Consider the following 7,109-nt stretch of genomic DNA (forward strand, 5'->3'; position numbering starts at 1 on the left):
GCCAAAAAATCAAGAACGAACAGTCAGGCTATTCACATAAAGGAACTGAAGTACCTCCCATTGTCTCCCAGGCACAACCCTTAAACATGAGGCACACTAAAAATAAAGCTCTGGCTCGGAAAAAGCAGCAAAGTTGCTCCACATTCCTAGAAGCTTCTCACATTCACAGCTCCGCCTTGGGACTCCTGCAAGGGCTGAAACATTTCCCGAAACATCAGGCCATTTCGAGATGAAGCAAACATCCTCACTCAGCAGATGCATTCAGGTAACGCTGGCATTTTTAAATTACCCAGAAAGGTAAAACAACATATTTGAGGAAAAAAAAAGCCAACAACTAACAATTAGAGTTGCTGCAAAAATAATCTGAACCTGCCCATAGTATTAAAGGCCAAGATACAACTATTTTTTTGTACCATTTAGCATCTCCCTTGTGGAGAACTCGAGCGTTTGTGCATCTGGATTTCATCTGCACCCGAATGAGACCACGGGTGTGATGTTTTAGCTTGAGCTGGCTGCAGCTGGTAACCATGTGTTTGGATACTGCCACTCTCTCTCAGAAATATTTAAAGGGGTGTGTGAGCATGTGCATAACTGTTAAAAAAGATAATTAATGATTTAAGAGCTAAGGTTAAACTTGAGTCATTCTTTTGCCCAAAGAGACAGCTTTATTAGCCAGCACAGAGGAGTATTTCTTCACAGTTAAATAAAAAATATAAAGTTTGAAGATAAGTGGCTTATGATTTAGCCAAAGGCCTCTTACAGCACTCAGGGCACGCTGTCAGAGCGAGCCAAGAAATGTCCTGCGTCTGTCTGCAGCGGGCAGGCACTGAGCGGCAGGGCTGGGCATCGGCATCAAAACATCCTGAAAGTCTCGAGTAAGAAGAATGCCTGATTTTTCCTTACATGCAAAATTTGGCCACCTCAACTGCTAGATACCAGTGTAAGAGATTTCCCTCCCATCTCTAGTCTAACAGCTAAAGCTGTCATTTCCCAAAGCGGACCATGCCAACGGAGAAGTTTCACTAGCAGAGGGAGGTTATAACTAGATCAGATAACCCTAGTTAATGTTCACGCCCAGAGCAAAGAGCAAACCTGCTATCTGTCGAACATGACATTATTTACAAATACCATGGTGGTAAAAGCAGCCTGTATCTCTCTTACCCCCAGTCATATTCCTCTGTTACAAATAGCAACACGGAGGTCGCTTCTTTCCCCCTCAAGAGGAAACCAAGATTTTAGGATTAATTATATAAGGCAGGAAGAAACAGCACTGTGTTACAGAACGGAGACAGATACATTGGCAGTTGTGTGTTCTTGGGCAAGTCAGCTGTCACTTCTGAGGACTGCCTTTACAGAGGAATTAAAGTAGCAATTGCATTTAGTTAAATCAGTCTGAAACATCCACAGGAAGGCTTTGGTCACCTGTTGTAAGCTTATTACAGTGAAACGAATAAACGTCCTCCTGCGCTGCGGGTGCGACCCCAGTCAGCCAGCCGCCGGCTCTCCCACGGGCGCTGGAACCCACCACCCTCCGGACAGACCCTCCGCGCGGTGGGATGGGGGCTGCGGTGCTGCACCCACCGGATTGCTCAAGTCGGCCTCTCCTATTTCGGGTTCGTTGCCTCCAGAAAACACGAGGCAGCACGTGCTGTCACCTGTGTGCCAAACCAGGTGGGACGGCGGGCATCAGCAGAGAGCCTGTGGCGAGCTGCGGGACCTACAGTCAGCATCACAGAAAGGGCAAAAACGGGCAAAAGGTCACACCCAGGCTGACGTTCCCATTCCTTCCCAGGCAAACACACACTTCCCTGATGGCAAAGGCGAGAGACCTTCAGGGAGCAATGAGCGAGAACCAAGCTACCGACCGCAGCAGTCGCAGCCCTCCCGGTTCTGGTACCTCTGCAGGGACGAGACGTTTCACGGCAGGGGAAGGGCAGACCTGCGTTAGCTTTACTCTAGGGAGCACATAGCCTGGAGCGTCGACGGCTGAAAAAACAGAGTCCTGAAACAGCCCAGGGCCAGAGCTGCTAAAATGAGGAGCGGGCTCAGCCCATCCGTGTGAAGAGACCTGCCGGCATGATGAACTTGCAAAGGTTCGTCTCCCTGCTCCAGGACGAGCTGTTGCTCCCGCAGCTGAGCTGCCATCAGCAGCAAACGCTCACCTCCTTCCCATAATGCTTCTCCCCACTTCCTTCACTTGGAAAAGCTTATGTTACACAGTACGTTCCCAACATACAGAACCTGGAAATAGTGTAGTTATTTGTAGTTTATGAACACAAAGTTTCATTTAATACCTTTGTGGAAAAATTGTGGAAATCAATGGAGCTCATATAATGGAGCCCACTGAAGCCAGGGTACTCTCACATGATGGACAGCTGGGTGCTCATCAATTCTTATTTGTCAATCAACTTGCTATTCTGGCACCCTTAAGTTATGGATTTCCTTTTAAATGATAACTGTCATATAGGTTTGGTTATTTAAAATTTTGCTTTGCCATAATTGTTCTGTGGAACATATGAAACTTCTACACCAGGAGAACAGCAGACAGCTTTCCAATAAAGCTCAGAGTCTGTGCCAGCACAGGGATTTTCACGCTATTTTAAGCATTTACAAGTTGTCTCAAGCCTTAAACAATAAAAACATCAAGTAGTGAGAGTGCACTGAACTCAATATTTTGCTATTCAGCTAGCCTAGTGGGAACACGCTAGTGCAAACATTTAAATGTAAGCACCAGCTGGAGGCATTTCCTTCGGCTGCCGCCACGAGGCATTAACCTGGTGTTAACCAGAACCGCTGGATGTGCGCGAAGGCGAGACCCGGGAGCCGCTGCCCTAGAAGGAAAGGCATTAGCTACAGCCAGGGTGCTGTTACGGTGAAGGAACACAGATCCGCTTTAATAATAGCACCAGGGCTGAAGGTGACAACAGATGACTTAAAAGGACCAATGGCAGGTTTTGCGGAAACAATTGAGAGGCTTAAAGAAGGTTTTATTAAGCCTAAATCATCAAAGAAAACTTGTTTGAGCAGTTTCACTTCATCACCCTGCCAAGGACAGGGTTTGTGGGGAGAAGAGGTACATACTGCCCAGGGTTACAGAAAAGCCCGTCGCATATCCGCGACACCTCCCCCTGCTCTTTCAGCCTATTTACGCACCTCACGCCAGGCTCGCAAGTGCTTTTACTGGCACCACTGGTCAAATAATTTGTATGTGATAGAAACACAGCCGTACCAAGCACGGCAGGCATTTAGTCCTGGCTGGACCAGCTCACCCACCTACAAACCACGCTCACCCCAGCCCAGCCCACCCTCGGGCTCGGCTGCAGCCCAGCACCGCAGGCACCGCTGCAGGGGCTGCGAGAAGCGCCGGGCTCCAGCCGGGCCAGGTCGGAATTCAACGGAACGCTTATGGGCCTGATGAGCACGGGACTGTGTGCGCTGCCGGGGCCGACCTGAAAAATGCAGCGCTGCAGGCGCTCAGCCTTTGCAGGATTTCAGGAGTATCTACAGACAGAGATAAGAAACTGGAAGGGATGCAGTGCTCACCAGACCTACACCAGCAATTCTGCACGCTGAGGAATGACTAGCGACGCGCTGGGGAGAGGCTGCGCCCTGCAGAGCTGCTCTGGGGAGGTGCGAGGGAGTCACCTGGTAAAAAAACCCAACACCTTTTTTAAAAAATAGGGATTGGAAAATAACATTTAAAAAACAAGAAGGCATGTTTTCCAGCAATTTACCCAAAGAGTATCCATAGCCAAGTAGCAGGGAAAGCAGAGTCCAGAGCTGAAGGAATGATTTATTCAATTTCTTTTTAAAATAAGACGCCCTCAGTTTCCCAGGAAATTCTCTAAAAGGACAATATTGTGCCAAAACCCCCCAGCTTTAGTTTTCATAGTCTCAGAGTGATACATTTATAAGCCTATACCAGGATAAAAATTGACAGCTCAAGGGGATCACCATGTTTCTGAAGACAGAGAATGAAGAGCTGAGAAGCAAGTTATTAGAGCCTGAAAAAGATATTCCCTTCAAGTAAAATACTGTTGTTGTATGGCGGGGGGGGGTGTACGAGAGCAGTTGTGTATTTCTTCAGAGAACACAGGCATTTGAATGAAATCGGCAATGATACTATAAACTAGAATCATATTTCAAATAAACATGTAAGTGACAAGTGTTATTTCAACACATCTAGTTTCTTATCTGTTGAAAGTGCTGTTAAGAAGCCACTCTAAAAGTGCCAGAATTTTTTTGCTCCAGCAACACTTTCCATCGGCACGAGCTGCAGTGACAGGGCAGGAGGCTTTTAAGCATGACATTTCTTTTAGTATTTTGTTGACACCTTTTGGTTTGGAAAAATCTGTTCCAAATCTTACAATCCAGCAAGTAAAGTTTCTAGAGACCAGCGATGTGTTAATCAAATATTGCCAGGAGTGACCAAAAGCCTTATTGTGCCATCAAATCGCATCGTAACATGGTTTTTTATGTTAAACTGCATGTACTAAACATGAGAGCCCACAAAGTGTGAAACCTAACTTTACCATCAACATTGCATCTGCTCATGAAAGGTAATCTCTACGCCAGCGCTTCACCTTTCAAGAAGCAAAGGCTTAACCTTTCCTCCAGAGCCGCCCCATCGGTTTATACTCACGTCACACAGAACTTGCTGACAGCGGGAGAGTGAACAGCACCACACGCCGCGCTCGCCGACACGTCCTGCAGCAGCTGCACGAGCCTGCTCTGAGAGAAATTAAACACGTTTCTTTAAGTCACTTCAGGTTTCAGGTCATATACGCTCACGAGCAGGATCATTAAAGAGCAGGTGCCGCTGTCGACTGTTGCTGCTCTCCCCGAGACGGTGGCAGAGGTTCCCCAGGGCCGGCTCAGGGGCGCAGCACCCCGTGTCCTCGCCTGTGGTGGTGGGCTCGGGGTGGGGGCACAGCCCAGGAATGCCCCAAACCCCAGCGTCCGTGCAAACACTCCCAGATCGAGCAGGTGTCCCAGGATACTGCCTAGGTTGGATAAAACATAGTTTAACAAAACTTAGCAAATATATTTGAAAATAACCTTAGAACTAAGCTGAGACAGGTCCACTACTTTAGTGGGTTCAGCCTCCCAGTGAAGCCCACCTGGACCCAACCACCACTTCTAGCAGAAAGAGTCGCAGAAGCCAGCACAAACTAACAGATGATCAGTAACGTGGTGATCGAAGCAGGTTTGGATTTCCTTGCTCCAGAAGAGCCAGATCAACCTCTGCAAGCACAGGTGAGGGACATGCAAATTTTCAGGGAGAAGCTCTAGAACTGGGTTATAGCTGTGACTCCCATGGCAAACACATCGCTTGCAGTAAAACAATCAATCCAACAAACGCTTGCTCATCAAGAAACTTGAATGTAAGCATTCCTTCTGTACAAGATGTTTAATAACTCTCCCTGAAAGTTACCAAAGACATTTGCCAAGAAGCCCGTGACTCAAAGGGTGTGTGCTGCAGAGACACCCCCCTGCCCCAAGCGGGACCTGCAGCTGACCCAGCCTGGATTCAGAGTTTCGGTTCCAGCATCTCACATTTTCAGCCCCACGTCCTAGTATTCGCCGCCACCACCTGCAAAAGTGCTGAAAACTCTAGAAGAAAAAGCGAGAAAACTCTAAGAGAGGCGGTGGGATTAGTTCAGGCACGCGGATGCCGGCAGCCACCAAACACACAACCCGGCAGTGTCATCCCCGCCGCGGTACCCACCGGGCCTGGCCCCAGGAGCCCACCGAGATCCACCCCGCGCTCCCTCAGACTGGCACCAAAGGTGTTGCATGCAGCACTGTCTGCGCTCCACAGCGGAGCCGATCCCTGGTTTACCAAGTCTATATCCAGGATCCAGCTCGGAACAAACATCAGCGCTGGGCCCGCAGTAGCAGCTTCTGCAGAAGCCGACGTACGACGGACCAGGGTTTGCTCCAAAGGCAGAGGCGGCCACGCAGGTTTCGCAACAGGCAGCTCGCTCCTGACAACAGCTAAGCTACTGAGCGGGGTAGCTTTTTTTTTTTTTAAGGAGAACCTCTTGGAACTATGAGGAGTCATATATGTTTAGCAGGCTGGTTAAAAAACCCACACGGTTTTCCTGTGGAAGTTTGCTTTCAAAAAAAGTGGTTTGGTCGATGTTTAAATGCCTCCGATGGTTGGCATATAAATTTAATAGTGGAGGCGACGATAAGGAGATGCAGACTGGAAATAAGGTACTAAATTGTAACAACAAGGGCAATTTAGGTCTCGCACACATTATCAAGGGTCGTCCTAGATCACCGGACATTTTTAAAAATTAAGGTTAGATTTTGTCTGGAGCAGGCGCTAGAGTCGGCTCAATTGGAAATGCATGTCGGGGAGCACTACCGCCCGTGTTAGGCAGCGCTCCTAGTGTAGCACCACGCAGGTTTCTGCTCCGCACCTCCCCGAGCCCCTGCCCCGAGGAGGAGGAGGAAGAAGAGGAAGAGGAGGAGGGGAGGGGAGCGCTGGCTCTGGCTCTAGCAGCAGGGAGGGCCCCTCGGCCCCCGCCCCATCCCAGCCGCCCCGCCCGAGCCCTTCCCACCGCCCACGGCCCGATTCTCTTCCCCACGAATTAAGCCCCCCCGCGCCTTCGGGCACCCGCCGTCCCTGCGCCTCGCACGCGTGGGGAAGAGCGCAGGTCCCCCCCGAGGACACCCCCCCGCCGGCCGGTAAGGCGGACAGCTCTCCTCTTTCCCACGCACGGGATCCGTTACCGGGCGGACAGGAGGACAAATAAAAACCGATGGCAGCGAGGCGTGGGGCCGGGCAGGAGAGGAAAAGGCGACGGTCCCTCCCCGTCGGGGAATCGAACCCCGGTCTCCCGCGTGACAGGCGGGGATACTCACCACTATACTAACGAGGAGTGGGGACCCCCCCTGCAACTGCCTTACTTGAGCCACTGCGACGGCGCCCGAGCACGGTGGTGACTGGTCATCATCATTGTCGTCGTCATCATCATCATCGTTGTCGTCATCATCATCATCATCCCACCATCGGTGATCATCATCATCGTCACGCCGTCGGTGACCATCATCATCGTCATCCTGCCGTCGGTGATCATCATCATCGTCATCCTGCCGTC

General features: G+C 50.0%; 1 non-coding gene across 1 annotated transcript; it reads right to left on the minus strand.

Annotated features, from left to right (window-relative positions):
* Positions 1-6,818: 6,818 nt before the first annotated feature.
* TRNAD-GUC (transfer RNA aspartic acid (anticodon GUC)) lies at positions 6,819-6,890 on the minus strand. Its single transcript has one exon. It is a non-coding gene; the product is annotated as a tRNA-Asp (tRNA).
* Between the last annotated feature and the right edge of the window lie 219 nt (positions 6,891-7,109).

Source organism: Buteo buteo, chromosome 24 (assembly GCF_964188355.1).
Source record: "Buteo buteo chromosome 24, bButBut1.hap1.1, whole genome shotgun sequence".
NCBI lineage: Eukaryota > Metazoa > Chordata > Aves > Accipitriformes > Accipitridae > Buteo > Buteo buteo.